The sequence below is a fragment of the Trachypithecus francoisi genome, unplaced genomic scaffold, assembly GCF_009764315.1.
Source record: "Trachypithecus francoisi isolate TF-2019V2 unplaced genomic scaffold, Tfra_2.0 Lachesis_group11, whole genome shotgun sequence".
Classification (NCBI taxonomy): domain Eukaryota; kingdom Metazoa; phylum Chordata; class Mammalia; order Primates; family Cercopithecidae; genus Trachypithecus; species Trachypithecus francoisi.
The window spans coordinates 7,290,552-7,313,908 of NW_022681456.1; positions in this window are offsets into that span (position 1 = coordinate 7,290,552).

Below are 23,357 nucleotides of genomic sequence, written 5' to 3' on the forward strand. Positions count from 1 at the left end.
GAACTATCCATGTGATTATGAATTAGAGTTGGAAACATCAACATGAATTTGTTAACAGAGATGACTACCTATGGAAATAGCTATAGATACACAAATATGCATGGGTTAGTATACACCCATGTATTTCCTTGCTCAGTTAGCTAAAAGGGCCTAAAAGAAATGAATCATATATACATATATATATATATATATATGATTTTTTAAAGCAGGCAGAGTGGTGCATCCCTGTATTGATGTTAGTAGATCACTTGAGCCCAGGAATTTCAGTCTGTAGTACACTATGATCACACTTGTTAATGGCCACTGCACTCTAGCCCTGGCAACATAGCAAGACCCTGTCTTTAAAAAATAAAAATAAAAATAAAAAATGTTACCCAGTAGCAGTAAGCAAACCTAGTCAGATTTTGGTTTCTAATGTCATTCTCCAATAAAAGGAGCCAGGATTCTTTGGAGAAATGCTGATAATAAATGTTTATGAGTTTATACTGATAGAAATAAATGATTGAATAAATTCATAAATGAGGGAGAAGGGACAAATCTTCCATGCAACAAGAATTCCAAATAATTTGCATGGATATTCTGCCCTCAAGGAGTGGAAGCAGGAGAAAAAAGAGTAATTTTACAGTGGAGAAAACCTGGCAAACACTACCTCACCCAGGAATCAAAGTCAGTATCTATGATCTCTCTCCCAAAACGCCATCCCCCCTCATGTAACCATGAGAATAACATCAGACGACTTTCAGTAGTGAGGGGGTTGGCATCCTACAAAATACTTTTTGAAGAATTCCTCAAAACTGTCAAAGTCATCAAAAATAAGGAAAGCTGGAGAACTGCCACAGCCAAGTGGAGCCTAAGGAGACCCAAGCACATACCACGTAACATCTAAAATGGGATCATAGACTGGGAAAGGGACATCAGGTAAAAACCTAGAAAATTGGAACAAATTCTGGACTTGATAGCAATGTGTCAATATTGGTTCATTAATTGTAATAAGTATACCACACTACAGCAAGATGTTAATAACAGGGGAACTGAGTGTGGTGTATACGGGATCCCATGTGAAAGGATTACATTAATGAACAGCTTGGTGTAGGATGGATATCTAATGGCAAAGCTTCCTTCTGGAGGAGAGGATAAGTAGAGAATTTAGAATGCCTGGAGTGGTGGGAGGGGAGCATCTCTAAGGATGGAGCTCAGAGGTAGAGATGGAGGAGGTGAAGAAAACCAAGCTAAAAATGAGAAACTCTACACAATTCAATAAAATGTGGTCAACTACCTAAATCTTGAATACGTGTCTGCTTAAATCAGTTTCCAGTGTAATCTGGGAGGGCCAGACTCTGCAACTGGAAGGATCTGAGAAAAAACAAAGTGCAGAGGGATCTAGGTGGGGAGGCCTGCTGTGAGTAGCAAGCATTGCTCCTTAAGCTTTGAGGTGGTTCTTATTCTCAGTCCTCTGGAGTTGTCCATAGGCATGCACTGGGGAGCACTCCAAGGTAAGCCCCTGCAGATCTCCCAGCTTCCTTCTCTCAGCTCTCCTCTCATGGGCACCTAGTGTTGCAAACTCCAGCCACCTAGTCTCCTGGGACTTTCAGCTTCACCTCCTCCAGCCAGGGAGTCGCAGGCTTCATCTTGCATCTGTCCTGAAAACTCTCTCAAAGCACTGAAACTGCTACTATAGGTTTCATGTTTGTTTCTGCCTCTCAGGGATCACGCTCTTCTGTTGCCTGACGTACAATGTTTCGAAAATACATTGCTTCATACTTTTGTCCATTTTATTTTACTTGTTGTTTCAGATGAGAAGATAAATCCAGTCCCGATTATTCTATTGAGAGACGACAACGTGCTAGCAGCCCTCGCTCTTGGTGCCTCCTCGACCTCCTCGGCGTCTACTCTGGCAGTGCTTGAGGAGCCCTTCAGCCCACCACAGCACATTGACAGCCCCTCTCTGGGCTGGCTGATGCCGGAGCCGGCTCCCTCTGCTTGTGGGGAGGTGTGGAAGGAGAAGCATGGGCGGGAACCCGAGCTGTGCGGGGGCTCACAGGCCAGTGCGAGTTCCAGGTGGGCACGGGCTCCGTGGGCCTCGTACTACCAGTGGCCCCAGGCAGTGAGGGGCTTAGCACTCAGGTCAGCAGCTACCAAGGGCACACCGGGTTCCCAGCACCCGGCCCATCCGCACCACGCTCAAAATCTTGCCGGGTCTCAGCCATCTCCCCGCAGGGCAGGGCTCCAGACCTGCAGTTCGCCATACCCAAGACCCCCGTGGTGGGCTCCCGCATGGCCTGAGCCTCCCTGACGGGCACCACCCTCTGTGCCATGGTGCCCAGTCCCACCGACTGAGCACTGAGGAGTGCGGGCGCACCGCACAGGACTGGTGGGCAGCTCCACCTGCAGCCCTGGTGCGGGATCCACTAGGTGGAGCCCGCTGGGCTCCTGAGTCCAGTAGGGACTTGGAGAACCTTTGTGTCTATCTAAGGGATTGTAAATACACCAATCAGCACCCTGTGTCTAGCTCAAGGTTTGTAAATACACCAATCAGTACTCTGTATCTAGCTAACCTAGTGGGGACTTGGAGAATTTTTCTGTCTAGCACTCTGTGTCTAGCTAAAGGATTGTAAATGCACCAATCAGCACTCTGTGTCTAGCTCGGGGATTGTAAATGCACCAGTCAGCACTCTGTCCAAATGGACCAATTAGCTCTCTGTAAAATGGACCAATCAGCAGGATGTGGGTGGGGCCAGATAAGGGAATAAAAGCAGGCTGCCCAAGCCTGCCAGCCGCAACCTGCTTGGGTTCCCTTGCACATTGTGGAAGCTTTGTTCTTTCATACTTTGCAATAAATCTTGCTGCTGCCCACTCTTTGGGTTCACACCACCTTTATGACCTGGGACACTCACTGCAAAGGTCTGCAGCTTCACTCCTGAGACCAGTGAGACCACGAACCCACCAGGAAGAATGAACAACTCTGGATGGGAGGAACGAACAACTCCAGACACGCTGCGTTAAGAGCTATAACACTCATCACGAAGGTCTGCAGCTTCACGCCTGAAGCCAGCGATACCACGAACCTACCAGAAGGAAGAAACTCTGAACATGTCTGAACATCAGAAGGAATAAACCCCGGACACACCGCCTTTAAGAACTGTAACATTCACCATGAGGGTCCATGGTTTCATTATTGAAGTCAGTGAGACCAAGAACCCACCAATTCCGGACACACTATCTTGTTCAAAAATGCAAATTAAGTTAATTGTTTTAGTTGTCTAATATTCCATCACGTTGTTTCTAGTCCGTGCTATTATTAATAAATCTGCTATGAAGATAAATGCACATGTCTTGTGCTGGGCATATATATTCATTTCTCTTGAGCGCATACCTAGGAGTGTCATTACTGGATTATAAGGTAAGTGTAGGTTTAGCTTCCACAGATGCTGCCCAAAGCAGCTCTACCTCCAAAGTGATTGCATCTCAATGCACTATTGACTTTAGCTCATCAAGAGTGTTTATTATGGAAAGATTTTTTCTCCTAACTCTGAACTGCAGTGGCCATTGTTCTTGGTAAAATATTGTATATCACAGCTATCACTCTTAGCTGACTGCAAAGTAGCCTGGGTACCATCAATGCTGTGTGACTCAGAGGAGGAAAACCTGCCCAACCATTCTTCATTACTTGATCTCACTGGAAATCCTGATAATTCTGCCTAAGCAATCGATCCTTTCCTCACCACTTTATTTTGAGTTTCTATCCTATTTCTGTGTCTCCAAATTCCATTCTCATGGCTTCTGCTTTGCTACAGAGAATAAATATCCTTTAAAAAAGAAACAAAAACTAAAGGAAAAGAAATCTACAAACACAGTGTTTGGGATTCAGTCTTTACAACTTCCCTACTTTGTAAAATATCTATCAAAATTCTAATAATCTTCTCGCAAATGACCCTGAGTTTATGTGTTTGGGGTGCTTGCTGCAACTCTATGGGGGTGTCTGCATTTTCTGAAAGGGTACAGCATGCATCCACCTGCACACTTAAGTCACGCATAATGGAACAAAGTGTACTCTTTCAGACTCCCCTGTTGCACTGTTGGCTGAGAGCAGGGACCTTAATTGGTTTTAAAACAGTCAAATTTAGGACATGCTGTGTCTTCCTTTTCGGAGATCAATCTAAGCACTTTCACATAAGCATGAAAATGCTCCTTGGGGTGAAATAAACTTAACAGAAAAATCTAAATATCTCTCCAAATAGCTCAAGTTCATGTTTGTTTCTAATGTTCCAAAGAGAAAAATGGCCCTCTGGTTTTACAGAGACTAAAATATACTAAAATATGTCAATACTTTGCACTTTAGCAGAAAGAATGTTGGTGTGCATTTGCTCAGTTTTGTTGCCTAAGCAGAGCTGTGAAAAATTGCTGTGAGTCTGGCCCTGGAAAATAAGATGATGCATAGCTGTGTACTATGGGACATTACCTTCTACAGGGAGCTCAGTAGCTGCAAATTAACAGCAGCCTAGCTAGGCTGGGAGCTGGAGCAAAATTATAGACACAGGTTCATTGTGCTTCTCAGAAAGCAGAAATAACATAGAGGTCTCCTGAAGACAAAATTATGAAACTGTCTGTACATTAGCCACTGTTCTCCTATGGGCCTTACCATAATTAATCATAATGATTTTTCCTGGCTCTCATTTGTAACTCCAGTACTTTGGGAGGCCAATGTGGGAGGGTTGTTTGAAGCCAGGAGTTCTAGACCAGCCTGGACAACGTCGTGAGACCCCATTTCTACAAAAAATTACAAGAATTAGCCAGGCATGGTGGCACACACCTGTAGTCCCTATTACTCTAGAGGCTGAGGCAGGAGAATTGCTTGAGCCTAGGAGTTTAAGGCTTCATGAGCTATGGTGGTACTACTGCACTCTAGCCTGGGTGACAACCCCCACATCCAAATAATGATAATGATGATGATGATGATGATGGTGGTTTTAAGTAGGCATTAGAGAGGCCCCTCTCCCATCTAGGTACCTATTATAGCTTCCTTGTCTCTCCCTATACATTTGTCAATCAAATGGTAGACTATTTTAAATCATGATACAGTGCTGAAAATAAGCTCACATGCTCACATATTCTATATTTTTTAAGGGACTGGGTATCAAATATGTGGACAGGACATTGCTATCAACACTGTAGAGAGACTGAAGAACAAATGGGAGAGGCAGGTCTTATTTAACCAGAGGACTTTTCCATAACTGGCATATCCCTACCAGACAGTGTCCCCAAGTGACCCTAATGCCAGGACATGAGCTTCTCAGCCCGACACCAAGTGCTGCTACTGCACACGGATTGGCAGGGCACAGCGGTTGTGAGCTGTAGGGGAAAGAAGTGAGGCCAGCATAGTCACACAGCTGTCCATGACAAGGACAATGCTTTAGGACAAAGCATCTTCCAAGAAGAGTTCGACAGAAAGAGGTGGACACCGCAGTTGCAAGACCAACTGTCCCAGGAGGATGTCACTTCTTGCAAGTGGACACCCATTCCCGCAGGAAAGCTGTGCTGCTTCCAACACATCGCCATCCCCACTGGTACCCATGGCTTCCATCAGCCGCATACATGGAGCTGTTGTTAGTTTGTAAGTTCTCCCTGTGCTGCAGCCCCTGAGGCCTTGATGGAGACAGGGGACCTGAGGGTTCTACTCAGAGGAGAAGTCAGTTGCTAGGTGGGTCCTAAAGGTGGGGTGGCCTGCTCTGATTCTGAGCTTCAGGGAATACCTGAGAACTCTCAAGTCTCCAGAATGAGTTTGAGGAATGGAATTGCCTGTACTGACCTACCCCTATTTAAAACAGAAACTGGGGTCTGTTATACCAAAGTCCGCAAGGAGACATGCTCCAGAAGCTGTAATACTCATGATTGGCATGGGTCATGTGGAAAGGACTTAGGAGATCCAAAGAGAGAGGATGGAAGAAGCCACCTGGAGACACTGGGTGTAGAAGGTATAACCAGGGGTTCCTTTTTAGTCCATCCTTAGTGAGAACCATGAGATAGGTGGCAAGTGTTCCTAAGATTTTAAAATGAGCTGCTTGACCCCTAGATAGTGAAATCCACCCAACTGTCCCTAGAACTGGTGTTTAATGGTTTCTTTGGTTTTTTGGGTTTGGGTTTTTTTTTTTTTTGTTTTTTGTTTTTTGTTTTAAACAGTCGAGCTCTGTTGCCCAGGATGGAGTGCAGTGGCTCCATCCTGGGCAACAGAGTGTAGTGATCTCAGCTCACTACAACTTCTACCTCCCAGGTTCAAGTGATTCTTTGCCTCAGCCTCCCAAGTAGCTGGGACCACAGGCACACGCCACCATGCCCAGCTAATTTTTATATTTTTAGTAGAAACAGGGTTTCACCATGTTGGTTAGGCTGGTCTCGAACTCCTGACCTCAAGTGATCCACCCGCCTCGGCCTCCCAAAGTGCTTGAGCCACTGTGCCCGGCCTAATGGTTACTTTGAATAAACATAGAAACTGATTCTCTCAGTCTTGAAACTTGAGAAAGTTACATTTGTCTCATCTGAGTTCCTTTCTCAGGAAACCAACCATCAGGACTCCCAGAGAGTATCAAGGAAGTGAAACTGACCAGGTCACTGCTCCTGGACAATGACACGCCAGACCCCTCACCCATCATGACTATCTAATCAGACAGCTGCTTCCAGTTGATCACCTCCCCTTCCTTCCCCCTCCCTCATTCCTGTTTACCCACATATGGTGACATCTCTTCCCTGCCACATAAACCCCTGATTTTAGTTGGTCAGGGAGAGGGAATTGAGACTGAGCTCCCATCTCCTCCACTGCAGCACCTGACTAAAGCCTTCTTTCCTGACAGTACGCATGGTCTCAGTGACTGGCTTTCTGTGCAGTGAGTAGCAGGACCTAGACTGAACATCTGGTGTTTTGGTAACAGCAGGACACGGCAAGAGATTGTGAATTTTATTCTGCAGCATTAGCTCATTGCCCTCCTAATGCCTCTATCTGGCCAGGCGCGGTGGCTTATGCCTGTAATCTCAGCACTTTGGGAGGCCAAGGTGGGCAGATCACGAGGTCTGGGGTTTGAGAGCAGCCTGACCAACATGGTGAAACCCCATCTCTATGAAAAATACAAAAAATATCTAGGCGTGGTGGTCTGCGCCTGTAATCCCAGCTACTCAGGAGGCTGAGGCAGGAGAATCACTTTAACCTGCTCCCAGGAGGCGGAGTTTGTAGTGAGCCCAGAGCACACCATTGAACTCCAGCCTGGGCGACAGTGCGAGGCTCTGTCTCAAAAAAAAAAAAAAGGCAGTTTTGGAGACAGACACAGGTACCATCCAACACTGGTAGCTCCTCTGTGCTGAGTGTGGCCCTGGGCTCCAGTCTCTGGCTCCAGCTCAGGAGTGGGTCTCACTGGCCAATCAGAGCACTCCATCTCCCTGAACACGGTGATTGGTTCAGGGATGGTCTTGTGACCCAAGTTGAGCCAAAGAGATTTCATCCTGGAATGTTTGCTAAAACTGTGGGTGGAGACTAAATATATCAGACCCTCCAAAAAATTCTGAAACAAGTTATTGTTAACTATAGCCACCCTATTTTTATGCCTGTATCAAAGCATCACATGTACTTCCATAAATATATATAAGTATTATGAGTCCATAATACTTAAATTTTTTTAAAAATCCCTGATACAGAAATTTTGAGTGTTACATCAGATCCTCATCCTAATAATATTTAAAGGATAAGGGTACTTCGGTTAACATACCAGTAGTTCATTGTAGGCTGGTTTTTACTAAACACTACATTGCGTTATCAAAATGAATAAAAATATGCAATTTTAATGAAGTAATGACTATTTGAAGTGAGTGGACTTCAGACTCAACCACCTGAAATGCCAGCGACTGATGATCTACTTACAGAACCATCTTATCCCCATGAAGACCACACTATTCACAAACAGTGGACACAGAACCAAGGAACGTTTATGACAGAAGAAAACATCGCTCTTTTTAAGATAAATCTTAGGTCATAGTAGGTGGAATTATTAATCCTGGGGAGAGAAATGGACTGAGGAAAATCTCTAAACATTGGCCCTAAGAAAAAAAATTGGCAAAGTATTATATATTCTTAGTGGAATAAGCAGTTGAATTTCTGATAAATTGGTTATGTGAACACTTCCTCTTTTCATTAGTATTCATCAGAATTAAACAGTTGTGTTGTTGACTAATGAGAAAATGGCCTTTTCCAGCATCCCCTTTTCACAACAGGATAGGATTATTTCAGACTTGTGTGAAATACAGCATTGGTCAGCAGGCACAGGACACCTAACATCCTTCATGTTTTCTCACGCTTGAGATGCAGCTACACAAGAGAAAGTGATTCTAAACTCCCTTCCCATCCAGAGCAGGAAGGATGTGATGACCCACAAATATATTTCAAACCAATGGCCCACTGGCTTGCTTTCCTGCTTTTTCTCTTTAATGAAATAATACTTTCTTGGAACTTGACACAAATCCAAGACCAGGACCAACTTATCCAAGGACTGGCATTCTCCCACCTCCCACCAGGGATTGTTCCATCCTGGCTATTCAAAAGACAGGCAAAACACCACCTCAGTGTACCCACGCCTTCACTCCTTCAAAGATGATAGGTCTTCATGGATGGAAGAAGTGGGTTTTTTTCCCTCTCTCTTTCTGTTTTAAACTTCATGCTCAAGTCTTCTCATCCATCTACCCAGTCTTCTCCCTTCTATAAACGTCGGGAAAAATAAAAACTTTCTATTTCATTTTAATAACACTATTTTATGTCCCTGTTCTTGCAGTATTGCAAACAGTGGGAAGACAATAAAAATGATATCTCTGAGCCAAGCTAGGGTTCTGTTCCAAAGAGAAAAAAAAATAGTTTCTTAAATTGCTTCAACAGTTTATTCATTTTCATAATACAGCAAAACAATACCAAGAGGACTATTTCTCTGACCCTTGGACATCTTGTTTCTCCCCTCTAAAGCCACGTTTCTTCAGTTTTCAATTCAGATCACAGGACAGCCTGAAATCACTTTCCAATTTCATCTTTCAACCCCTGGTTATAGTGGACATTTGACTCTTCTCTCTGCTTCAGCAGAGAGAAAAGGGGAAATCCTTTTGTGTAGCAACACATGGTTTCTTTAGGGGTAATAGTCCTCCCCTACTCTTCACATATCTGGTTCCATTTGGGTGGACTCACCACCAGACTTCAGGGAAGGACCTAGTTCTAGACCTGGCCAATCAAAGCAACTCAGTGTGTGGGCCGTAGAATCATTTCAGAAACAAGGGCACAAGCCAATGAGCCCTACCTGGGACTCTCAGTGGCCTACTAGGGAAACACTCTTCCTTCACTCAGGTTTCTTAGCTTCCAGGATGGGAGCTGGAGGCCTTCTTTGTCCCCACTTGAGGAAGTTCTATGTAAGAGAAAGGCCAATTCAGAAGAAAGGAGAGACAGAGATTGATGATGAGGGGCACTGTTTGAGTCCTAGAGCTAGCCAGTATAATTTCATCCTCTTCAATAAAATGCAACCCGGCCAGGCACAGTGGCTCACATATGTAATCACAGCACTTTGGGAGGCCAAGGTGGGTGGGTCACAGGGTCAGGAGTTCAAGCCCAGCGTGGCCAAGATGGTGAAACCCTCATCTCCACTAAAAATACAAAAATTAACCTGGCGTAGTGGCAGGCACCTGTAATCCCAGCTACTCAGGAGGCTGAGGAGGAGAATTGCTTAAACCTGGGAGGCGGAGGTTGCAGTGAGCTGAGATCGTGTCACTGCACTCCAGCCTGGGAAACAGAGCGAGACTCCATCTCAAAAATAATAATAATAATAATTAATTTTTTAAAAATGCATGAGTTGGGTCTCTGTCACTTGCAACCAAAAGAGTCTTGATAACTGCACTCAGCACACACTCTGCCTCCCATCTCCCTCATCATTTTCCCCCAGTTCACACTATGTCTTGCTCTTGTGCCTTTAAATATGCTGTACCTTATTCATAAAACGCCCTTTCCCTTGTTCAGCGGGTGAATTCTCAATCATTCTTCAAGCTGAATGCTTGCTCTTCCGTGGCTCCTCCTGAATGGGCCAGTGGACCCCTCCCCAGGGATCCCGAGATGATGTGCAGTTCCAATGGACAGCGAGTCACTTAAGGTGGGGCAGCTGTCAGAGTCATCCAATCATCTTTGTATCTGCAGCCCCTACAATCCTAGACTCAATATATAGTTGCTAAATAAATGCCGTGTAACTTTCTTTACACCCTCCGCTTTCTTCCAGGACTCTGTCTCCAAAACATCCTCCTCCATCCTTTTCCCACAGGCCCCCAGATTCTTGCCTTACCCTTTATCTTCCTGACCTTCACCATAAAGTGGGCGGAGTCTGCCACTCTCCTGTCAAACCTGTTAGGGGATGGGTGGCAGGATGTTCAGCATCTTGGCAACAGCAGCAAGAGAGGAAAGACTGTTAAAGCTCTTACCTTTTTCTTTTTTCCTTTTTGGATAACACCACAATGTAGTTATAGGAGCCTTCTTGTGACCTTCCTCAGCCTTTGAAGGCAGTCAAGACTGAGGGAAGCATAGAGGAGCAGACGTCCTTTTAAAAATATTTTCATTACTACCAGCCTACGAGCACCAGCTCTTCTGCATTTAGCATCAATATCCAAACATGTTGTTAGGAAGAGAGAGGAAAGGGGACCCAGGAAACAGCCTATCACTCACTCACAGAAAGAGGCAGAAATTCTTATTCAAAAGGAAGTCATTTGGGACAGATGAGTGGGAAAGAAAGTCCTAAACATTTTAGTCAAAGAACCCAAACTTCCTATGCTTCCTCTGTACCTTAAGAGAGGGTTCCTGACCCTGGCCCACCAGAATTCTCACGAGAGCTTGCTTCAGATGTATTACAATTTTGGGGTCGTTATTTCTTTCAGCTGCATCGTCAGTACTTACTGGAAGAGTTCCTGTCCGTACCCTCCGACCCCTAAGACTGAGTTGCACCAGCGTTTTGTGGGTCCCTTTACCTGCATACACCTCCACGCATAAGAAACAATTTAATGTCATGACTGAAAGCCCTAACTTGATCCCGATCCAAGTGTTTATGTCATTTAATGGCTGTGCAACCTTGGGTAAGTTACTTAGCCTCTCTGTACATGGCTGTGTAATCTTGGGTAAGTTACTTAACCTCTCTGTATAACACTTACTAATCCATAAGTAAAGATTTCAATAATATCCATTTGGTAGGACAATTGCAAGAATAAGTGAGTTAATCACACAGTCTGGTTTCAGTCCCACCTGCACACAGCACCTTGTTCACACTACAACTTTCACTCTGGGTATCATGGATTTGATGGTTTGATCCTAGACCACTAACCTGAGTTATTTGAGGCCAGGTACTATTTTCTGTGTTGCTGCTGTATCGCTCTGCCTCTGGGCATAGTGCATGGCCCAGAGATCATGCTCCATAAATGTTTGATGACTTGATGAATGTTGAAATACAAGCATCCATGAGTTTATACTGAAATAAATAAATGATTGAATAAATAAATGAGGGAGAAGAGACATATCTCACTTTCTAGGAATAATTTATGTAAATACAGCATCCTCAAGAAAGAGCATAACCCCCAACTCCTTAAGTGTGGGCTGTGCATAGTGAATTTCTTCCAAAGAAGAAAGGATGCAAAGGAAGAAAAACAATAACTTTATGGTGGACAAATCTGAAAAACACTACATTAGACAGGTAATCAAGGTCAACATCAACAGTGATGAGTCATGTTGATAGTATACAGCCTTCATTCAATGTGATGAAAATGTTATTTTACTCCCCCATACCCAGTTATAGCCCCAAACAAATGATGAGGAAAATGTCAAGGAAACCCAAATCAAGGGATGTTCTATAAAATTCCTGACCAAGTACTCTCAAAACTGCCAATGTCACCAAAAATGAAGTCTGAGAAACCATCATAGCCAAGAGGAGCCTAAGAAGACCCCACGACCAGATGTAATGTGTCCTGAGTGAGATCCCAGAACAGAAAAAGGATGTTAGGTAAAAACCAAAGAAGTCCAAATAAAGAATGGATTTTAGTTAATAATGACATGTCAATGTTGCTTCATTAGTTCTGTCAAATGTACCATACTGACATACAATAATAATAGGGGAAACTGGCCAGGCATGGTGGCTCACACCTTGTAAGCCCAGCACTTTGGGGAGGCTGAGGCGGGTGGATACCTGAGGTCAGGAGTTGGAGACCAGCCTGGCCAACATGGCAAAACCCCATCTCTACTAAAAATACAAAAATTAGCAGGTGTCAGTGGGCACAGACCTGTACTCCCAGCTACTCAGGAGGCTGAGGCAGGAGAATCGCTGAAACCCAGGAGGTGGAGGTTGCAGTGAGCTGAGATCACACTACTGCACTCCAGCCTGGGCAACAGAGCCAGTGTCCGCTCAAATAATAATAATAATAATAATAGGGGAAACCACATGCATTGCATACAGGAACCTTCTGTATGCCTGATGTCATGAGTAGATGCCTGGCCTGGAGGTCATAACCTTCCCATGCGACCTTGGGTTGATCATAACCCCTCTCTTATCTGTAAAATGAGAGGATTACATTGATTATCTTGAGGCGTTTTCTGATAAATTATGATGAACTGTAATTCTATGACCTAGAACAAGGGTTGGAAAACTTTTTATGGAGAGAACCAGAGAGTACGTATTTTAGGAATTAATGGCCATTAGTACTCTGTCACGATCACTCAACTCTACCCTTGAAGTGTAAAAGCAGCCAGAGATGATATATGGCTGCGTTCCAATAAAACCTTACAGTCATGCACCCATAACCACGTTTTGGCCAAACAAACTGCAAATATGAAAGTGATAAGAACAATAGGCTATGCCATATGGCCTAGGTGTGTAGTAGGCCATGCCACCTATGTCTGTGTAAGTACACTCTATGATCACACAACAATAAAAATCACCTAACGACTCATTTCTCCAAACGTGTCCCTGTCATTAAGCAACCTGTGACTGTATTGACAAAAATAGAAGGTGGAGCATATTTGGTCTGCAGTTCATAGTTTTCTGCTCCTTGTTCCAGACTAGTGACTAACTAGTGGTTCTCAATACTTGCTTTTGAACAATGTCAGTGCTCTCCATACACTGCTATTTAATTTCTCTGGGGTGTAGCCAGGATGTAATTTTTTTTTTTTTTTTGAGATGGAGTCTGGCTGTCTCCCAGGTTGGAGTGCAATGGTGGGATCTCGGCTCACTGCATCCTCCACCTCCTGGGTTCAAGTGATTCTCCTGTCTTAGCCTCCCAAGTAGCTGGGACTACAGGCGCGTGCCACCATGCCAAGCTAATGTTTTTTGTATTTTTAGTAGAGGCGGGGTTTCACCATTTTGGCCAGGATGGTTTCGATCTCTTGACCTCGTGATCTGCCCGCCTCGGCCTCCCAAAGTGCTGGGATTACAGGCATGAGCCACCACGCCTGGCCCCTGGATGGAAAATTTCTAAAAATTCCTAAGATTCTAGAGTGTAGCCAGGAAGAATCCCACTTATCCATAAGGATCCAGGAGGATTTTATGGATGGGTTATAAGATAAATAACTGAAAGTTGATTAAGATGTTCTCACAGAAAAAAGGCAAATAGAACTGGGACACTGAGTTTACTAAAAATGGAATACCACCACTTCACAGCCTCTTCATTACTCAAGGCAAAAAGCTAATGACCACCAGTTCTAACAACCCAAAACAACGAAGTTTCTATTCTCTAGCATTAGTTTCAGAAATTTCTAACAGGGAAAAATTCTTATAGGCTATATCAAACCCAATATTCTGTCTTTGAATATTGGGTTTTAATTTTTGCAGGCATTACGATCCAAACATTTTGTGGGTAACTGTATTTGCTGCCTTTCACTAGTTGTAACCTTGCTGTTTTTGTTTTATGCTCCTACCAAACAGTTTTAGTGGTCTTCCCATATTTAGTATTTCCTGCTTAATAACTGTAAGGTTTTAGTCTATTTTCAGTTGCTATAAAGGAATACCTGAGCCTGGGTCATTCATAAAGAAAAGAGATTTATTTGGCTCATGGTTCTTCAGACTATACAAGAAGGATGGAGCCAGCATCTGTTTCTGATGAGGGTTCCTTCAATCTTCTAATCATGGTAGAAAAGGAAGGGGAAGCAGCCACACGACAAGAGCAGGAAGCAGAGAGGAGGAAAGAGGGGGGAAAGAGTGACCAGACTCTTATTAACAACAGAGCTCACAGGAACTAGTAGAGTGAGAAGTCAGTCGTTACCTTGAGGACAGCACCAAGCCTTTCATGAAGAATCTGCCCCATGACCCAAAGTCCTCCTACCGGGCCCCACCTCTAACATTGGGGACCAAATTTCAACATGAGATTTGGAGGAGACAAATATCCAAAGTATACCTTCTAAGTTTACTTCAGGTTTAAAAAAATCATACTCCCTAAACTCTCTGCTGCTAATAACATCCACAACACACTTTTGGCCAAATGGATATAAGCAGATGTTTCTTGGAGGGGCTTACCAGGGAAGGATTTTAAAGGGTAAGCCTGTCAAGTGACTTTGTTCTCCTCTTTGTTGATCCTTCCCTCTTTTGGACTGTGGCTGTGATGCTAGAGCTATGGAGTGGCCATCCTGTGACAGAGAAAACAAACAATGGGATAAGCTTACAGCAGCATAAGCAAACAATAGGATAAGCTACAGATGACAGAGAAGAAAGTTGGAAGGATCCTGTACCCCTTGTGGCATCCTGGAGCCATCATACCTAACTTGACCACTTTGTACCTCTGATGGATTTTGGCACGTTCGGTCTTGTTGAATGTTCTGTTTGCCAGATTGTCTACTAATCACAGTGGAATACTATCTTTATTCTAATCTTTCATTTCCCTAATTAGGCTGTGAGTTCCTAGAGCTCAAACATTGCACTTCATAGGTTTCTTGCAGTCCCTGCAGTGTCTAGAACGTACTAGCAAGGAACGAGTATGATATTAATCTACTTATTTATTTGGTAAGGAGTAAGAGGGTATTTGGGTGAAATATGATTCTGTACCAATAGGACCTAAATTAAAGTTTCCTGTTGATCCCCATAGCTTTGGAGAAGCTTCACTGTAATGGGCTAAGCACCTCCTACTTACCAGTGCCCCAAGATACGGCGTTGCTTCTGAATTGCCTCTTAAAATTCTCATTGAGCTGTGAACTTTATAATGCCATGAAGATCAAAGCTTGCACATCCGTCACATCTCTCTGGCACCTTTCTGGCAAGTGGATGATTAACTGAGGATAAGTATTATGACATCATCTTTCACAGTTCCTCTACTGATATTTCTGGAAAAGTACATCCCAGAATAATTCACAAGAGAAAATTGAAAACGCATCTGCTATGTCTCTAAGGGATTATCTTTGGGAACTTGGAGGATTCTGAGTCCCATAGGAGAAACACAAGCACATCAATAGACCCCAAAGACAATATGTCCAATCCAATTTGGCTGTCATAACGTTCAGTGAGTAAATGGTATATGGTTTTGCCCAGATGCTGAGATTATCTGAGAGTCTTTGCCATTCTGTATATGCATGAAAAGAATCATTTCCCAGGGGGCTTTCAAATGGCCATCATGGTTTTGTTTTGTTTTGTTTTGTTTCAGTTGAAAAGATGTTCTCTCTCATGTTAACCAAGGAATCAGATATGAGCTCTTACTTACACAAAAGCAAACTTACAAGGTCACTGAGATTCTCACATTCTCCTTCTTAAAGGGTGTGGTTGATAATCTCTAAGAAGACCCCAAAGACTCCTCTTCTGCTATGCAAGTCCTTAAGTAATTTCATCTCCTTCAGTGTAGATTTGATCTAGGGACTGACGCTTAACAAGAAGGACATAGCAAAAGCGATGATATGTCACTTCTAAGGCTAGGTTACAAAAAGACTGTAGCTTTCTTTCACTTGCCTTCTCCTTTCCTTCTTTTTCTTTCTTTCTTTTTTTTTTTTTTTCTTTTTTCTTTTTTGAGACAGACTATCACTCTGTCACCCAGGCTGGAGTGCAGTGGCACAATCTTGGCTCACTGCAACCTCTGCCTCCTGGATTCAAACTGATTCTCCTGCTTCAGCCTCCTGAGCAGCTGGGACCACAGGCACCCGCCACCACGCCCAGCTAATTTTTTGTATTTTTAGTAGAGACAGGGTTTCACGTGTTAGCCAGGATGGTCTCGATCTCCTGACCTCGTGATCTGCCTGCCTCCGCCTCCCAAAGTGCTGGGATCACAGGCATAAACCACCACGCCCGGCCTCTCTTGCTTTCTCTCATCTGCCCTAACAAAGGCCAGCTGCTGCATTGTGATCTGACTTATGGAAAAATCCAACAAGGAATTGATGCTTCTGTCCCACAACCAGCAAGGACCTGAGTTCTGTCTACAGCCACATGAGTGAGGTTACACTGCCTCTTCTCCAGCTGAGCCTTCAGATGGCTGCATCCCAGCTGACACCTCAAGGGCAGCCTCATTAGAGATTCTGTGTCAGAGTGTCAAAGGCCCCTAGTTAAGCTGTGCCAGTTCCCTGACCCATAATAACTGTGAGATAATAAATGCCTGTTATTTTAAAGCATTAAATTTTGCAATGCAATAGATAACTAATACAAAGTAGAAGGTGACTTCATACATAAAGTACACATTGATTTCTATTGGTTCCAGAGAAATGAATTAGAGAAACATCTTGCAGCACCAGCTTCATGCTTATCACCCATATTTAAGAAACAGGAAGCATACAACGTGAAATAGAAATGCACTCATGTGGCTGATAGCTTCTTTCAGCCCAGATGATGAAAATACAAGATATTTCAGAATGTGTCACTTGGCCACTGCACCGTTCAGGAAAAAGTGACAAATATAAAAGTATTTCTTTAGAATTTTTTTAACAGAATATGCTGTTCAAGAAGGTGATTGTGAAATAATATCATCAAAAACATGCATTCTAATTTTAACAAAAGTGAAAAAGTATGTTTGAGCTTAGTAAGATATAGTATTTAACAGTGTGTGTGCATTCCAACCTGGGGCAGGGGGTGTGGGGAAAGGAGAAAAATGGCTTCTGTTTTATTAAAGTATGTTAGTGGCTTCCTGAGATATCTCTTTTCTTATTGGCCTGGAATATGTGATGACTCCTTCAAATAAAAGCAAAACTGAGGTGCCTTCTCATAGCATTACCTCCACTTTCTGAAGGCATCGAATCCAAACCAAAGCCTCAATTCTTTTAACATTCCCCAAAGGTACTTCACACAACCTCAAATCCTATAATTTGCCCCTTTCAGCATTTTCATATTGAGAAGCCTGAAGGACCCCATCTGGTATGTTCTCTGCTGTTGCAACGAGTTAGTAAATTAAATCTGCTCAATAACAACGATCAAAGATTTTCTGTGATCTTTAGGTTTTGTTTCTAGTGTTTGAACAAATGAAAGTTTCTTTTATTGTTTATTTATTTATTTATTTATTTATTTATTTATATGGCCATACCACAAATATTAAATGACACATATCTTTTTTTTAACCAAACCCCAAAGAAACTTATGAGAAAAACAAAATACTGCAGTAATTGAATATTAGCACCACTGCTAGTAATCCATTAGTGATAATTGTTGATTGCAACAGGGCCATACTCAGTGAATTCCCAGACTCTTCAACCACAATTCCATGTTTTTCTTTCTTCTTCTAAAAAATATTCCAGAGAATTTTTTATAGATTAATTTATTCTGCCTTGTGTGAAAAGATAAATCTCGACTTTTTATACTCCAAGGTAGAATGGAAGTCATCAATTGCTTTATTTTTTTTTTCTTTCCACCCATATCTGTAGCTACTTCCTTTACAACTAGATCCTCTAATTTTCTCTGGAGCAACCACCTTCCACTTCCCTCCTACCCAATTGCATTTAGCCTTGGTAGAACCATCATCGAAGACAAGAATATGACTCAGGCTAAACCCACTGGATTCTTCTTAGAATTTGAATCCTAATTGGAGAGTCTCAAGAATCAAAATTGTTTCCCAGCCTCTGGTTTCTCCAAGACCACCATATATATTGTTCTTCTTGAGATTTGCTGAGCTCTTTATTCAGAGGCTAACCACAAGAATACAAGGAGCTAGCGTGAGAATCAAAAGTAACGAATGTCTCAGAAATCTGGGGAAGGTATTAAAGAAGGAAAAGTGGTAAGTGCCCCAAATTCTGCTCAGAGGTCATGACAGGAAATTTGGGGCTATGCAGCCAAGTAGCCATCTGAAAGGACCATCAGGCCCAAGCTTGTGATTCTCTGCAGATAATTATGAGAATGGGAATAAGCCCATCCCACGTCTCCATCAATGAACTGAGGCACCGTGTGTGTAACCAGCTTCCCCGAATTTTCTACTCTTCGCATTAGGAACATTCTCACTTACCTGATACATTTATTTTTCTCTACTTCTATTCAGTAATTTGTAACCTATAGCATAGGGAGCTGAAAATAAGCCCTGAAACTAAAGGTAAATACTTAGGACAAGATGGAAACAATAATTAGGAAATTACATTCACACTCTTCTACTTCACCCAGCACTCTCTGATTTACCCAATCCATTTTGGTCCTGTTTAGGACTTTGAGGTATTAGGTAACATTGATTACTCCAACAAAGTAGCAATAAAATGTAACTTGTCTTGAAGAAAATGAAGAAAAATGACAGCTTCCTAGTGCCAAAACTGGCCTCTGGACACCAAATTCAGCCTGAGAAGTTACCCACATGCCCAGAAGCTCTCATTTGCAAGGAAAACTGAGACAAAGTAGATTTCAGAGTAACAAAAAAATAAAATAGCTTACGTCTCATAGGCTAATCACATAATCACAAGGCAGCTGAATTACTTCTGAGGCTGCAGGCCGGAGAGTTTTACAAGGAAACTCCAACCACATGGGAGAGTTAAAGGCTTATTTCTCCAGGCAAAGACTGACCCTTTCCGACAGGCAAGTAATGAAAAGCCCCCACACACGTGAACACATGAAAACTCACACACATACACACACACATGCACATATATACATATGCGTGCATAGGCACATGTAGATGGACACAAACATGTATACATGCACACATGCATATATATGCATATGCACGCCCACCCCCCTCCACCCCCCTCCACCCCCCTACTCCTCTCTAACCCCTCCACTCCCCCCCGCACACACACACTCATTTGTGGCACTTTCACTTTTTGGTAATTATTAATTTTAATGTGATTGCACTTCTTTTATTTCTCATAGGTAAGTACCTAGGAATGCTGGTGATGGGTCATATGGTGAGAATATGTTTAACTTTTTTTTTTTTTTTGAGACGGAATCTCGCTCTGTCGCCCAGGCTGGAGTGCGGTGGCGCGATCTCGGCTTGCTGGAAGCTCCGCCTCAAGGGTTTACGCCATTCTCCTGCCTCAGCCTCTGAGTAGCTGGGACTACAGGCGCCCGCCACCTCGCCCGGCTAGTTTTTTGTATTTTTAGTAGAGACGGGGTTTCACCGTGTTAGCCAGGATGGTCTCGATCTCCTGACCTCGTGATCCTCCCGCCTCAGCCTCCCAAAGTGCTGGGATTACGGGCGTGAGCCACCGCGCCCGGCCGAGAATATGTTTAACTTTCTAAGAAGTTGCCCAACTGCTTCCCTAGGTGGCTGTTCCATTTAAACCCCGCTAGCAACACGTGATATTCCCACTGACAGACCTTGCCATTCACACGTTACAAACTAACAGCCGTTCTAATAGGTATGTGGTGGTATCTTACTGTGAAATTATTTTCCATTTCTCTAGTGACCAACGACATTGAACATCTTTTCATTTGTTTATTTACCATCATCAGTCGGTATATCTTCTTTGGTGAAATGTCTATTCAAATATTTTTCCCATTTTTAAATTGGGTTTTTTTTGTTGTTGTAGCGTGGGAAGTTTCATATATATTTTCAATCAAATCCTTTATCATATTTGTGTTTCATAAATATTTTGTCCTAGTCAGTATCATTTCAATACTCTTTCAATAGAATCTTTAGAAAAGGAGAAGTTTTAAAATGTAATGAAGTCCAATCTGTATTTTTTATATTTTGGTATCATATGTAAAAAAAAAATTTGCCTAACCTAAAGACATGTTTTTATGTTTCCTTCTGGAAGCTTTATATTTCTACATTGTATACTTATGTCTATGATCCATTTTGAGTTTGTATAAGGTGTAAAATAAGGGTTGAGGTACATTTCTTTCTATGAATGTTCATTTATTCTACAACCATTTGTTGAAAAGACCATTCTTTATACTTTGAATTACCTTTGAAACTTTGACAAAAATCAATTTATCACACAAGTGTAAGTCATTTCTGAATTCCATTTCATTCTATTGACAAATATGTGCATTATTTTGCAAATACGACTCTGCCTTAATTATTAGAGCCACATAGTGAGTCTTAAAATCAGATGGTGTGACTGCCCCAACTTTGTGCTTCTTTTAAAAGTTGTTTTGGCTCTTCCATTTCTTGCTTTCTAATATAAATTTCAGATCCATCTTATAGATATTACAAAAAATGCCAGTATATTGATTCTGATTGCATTATATATACAGATTATATAAGGGAGAATTAACATTTCAAAAGTTTGTGAACATGGTATATACCTCAATTTTTTGGTTTTACTTTTTCATTAATGTTTTAAAGTTTTCAGCTTGTAGAGCCTGCTCATATTTTCTAGATTTATACCTAGGAATTTCACTATCCTTTTGCTGTTGTAAAATAAATTGTTTGTTTAATTTCAATTTCCAATATTCATTGTTAGAATAAAGGAATATACTTAATCTTTGTGATCTTTGTGTATTGACCTTGTATACTGTGACCAAATGAAACTCATTTACAAGTTCAGTTGCTTTTTGGAGATTCTCTGATATTTTCTATGTAAATAAACATGTTATTTGTGAACAGTGGGTTTTTTTTTTCTTCCTTTTCAATAATTGTGTGATATATTTCTCTTTCTTGCCTCATTGCACCAAATTCTCCAATGTGATGTTGAACGGTGATTACAGTGAACACTCTTGCTTTGTTCTGGATTTTATGAGGAGAGCATTCAGCCTTTCACCTTTAAGGTCAATGTTAGCTGTAGGTCTTTTTAGATGCCTTTTATAAGACTATGGAAGCTTTTTTCTGTTCCTAGGTTGTAAATTTTTTTTTTATCATGAACAGATTGTTTTTTCAATCTGTTTAGATAATCAAATACTTTTTTCTTTTTTGGTGTGATAGATGATAATGATTGATATTTGAGTACTAAAACAACCCTGTACTCTTGGGTATAGCCAACGTGGTCATGATTTATTACCATTTTTGTATATTTCTGAATTCTATTGGTCACAATTTTGTTGGGGCTTTTTGCTTCTGTGTTCATGAGGGATGTTGAGGTTTGCATGATTTCCCAAAACATGGTTTATCTTGCTGAATGTTTCACTTGCACCTGAAAAAAAAAATGACTATCTAGCTCTCGTTAAGTGAAATGTTAAATAAATATCAATTGCATCAAGGTGGTTGATAGCATTGCTCAATAATTATTAATGATTGTGAATCATTACTAATTTGCTATCTACTTTTTCTATCAATAACTGAAAGAGGAGTATTAAATTGCAAGTATAGCTGTGGAGTTTGCATTTCTCTAATTATTGCTCTTTTCAGTTCCTTTCCTGGTGCTTTATACATTTGGAAAGCCAGTTTAGGAACATGCTTATTTAAGATTGTTACATCTTCTTGGTGAATCCACCCCTATATAATTGTCTAATGTTATTCTACCCCTGGAAAAATTTCTTCTGAATTTCACTTTGTCTGATATTAATACTATTGCTCTGGCTTTCATTTCAGTATTATTTTAATTGTATATTTTTTGTTTGTGTCCTTCTACCATTAATCTACCTAAATCTGTATGTTTAAAGTGGCTTGCTTGCAGATAGCATGTAATTACTTTTTTATCCAATCTGAAAATCTGTCTTTTAATTTGTATTTTTAGACCATTTACATTTTGTGTAATTATTGATATGGTTAGCTTAATATCTACCATCTTGCTATGTACACTTTATCTTTAATTTGTTTCTTCATTCTTCATTTTCTGTCTGCTCTTGGGTAAAACGTTATTTTTTATATACTTTTCATGTTCACTATTGGCCTCAAAATTTGTGTTTTAAAATCCATGTTATTATATCTGTTTTAAAATTTATGCTTGTGTTTTCCATAAGGTCTACAATACAGATAAGTAATTAATTGCAGACCACCTTTAAATAATATGCCACTTCCCATGTCATATAAGAGCCTCACAACGGCACACTCTTAGTTGCTTTCTCTCACCTTTCATAGTATTGTCATTCACTCTACCTTTATATGTGCTAGCAGTATGCTAGCAATTCATTGCTAGCATTTCACTCTAGACTGTAACTTATTGTTTAGTACAATTAAAATTAAAGAAAAGGTCTTGTATATTAGCCTTTAATAATTATTATCATGGGTATCCATTTCTTTGCATACATTTCTGTCTGATATCTTATTCCTTTTATCTGAATAATTTCATTCAACATTTCTTGTATTGCAGATATGCTAATAATTCTATAGCTTTCTTTTAAAAAGTTATTATTTCTATGTTTTAAAAGATGTTTTACCTGCACATAAAATTCTGGAACTGACAGTTTCTCCCCTCGCCTCCCCTACCCCCAAATTTTAAAGATATCAAGCCATTGTTTACTTGTCTGTATAGTTTATCATGTGCAGTCTGTTTTGATGCTGAACATTGTTTCATATGTCATCTGTCTTTTCCTCTGATTATCTTTATTTTTGTTTTAAGCAATTCTTAAATATGATTTTTGTCACACACCTCTTAGATACTCTAATACTCAACCCTCTCTTTTTCCTATTTGTGTTTTAGTATGAGCAATTTCTATTGATCTAGCTTTGAGTTCACTGATTCTTTTTTTGGCTGTATAAATCTAATGATAAAATTGTTAAAGGCAGTCTTTATCTGTTACCTTTTTAAAAATATCTTTAGGATGTATATCTGACTTTTACAGTTTCCATATTATGCTGAAACTCTCTATATGTTCATGTTTGTTGTCCACTTCTACTATTACAGACTTTAACACATTAATCATACTTATTTTTAAATTTTAAATAATTCCAGCACATAAGTTAACTCTGAGTCTGGTTTTGTTGACTGTTTTGTCTCTTTATAGTGGGTTGTTTTCGTTTGCACTGGTTTTTTGTATGTCTCATCGTTTTTGGTTAAAAGCTGGACATCATTTGTGGGACTGTAGAGACTGATTAATTATTATCTATACTTACAAATGAGGGCATTTCTT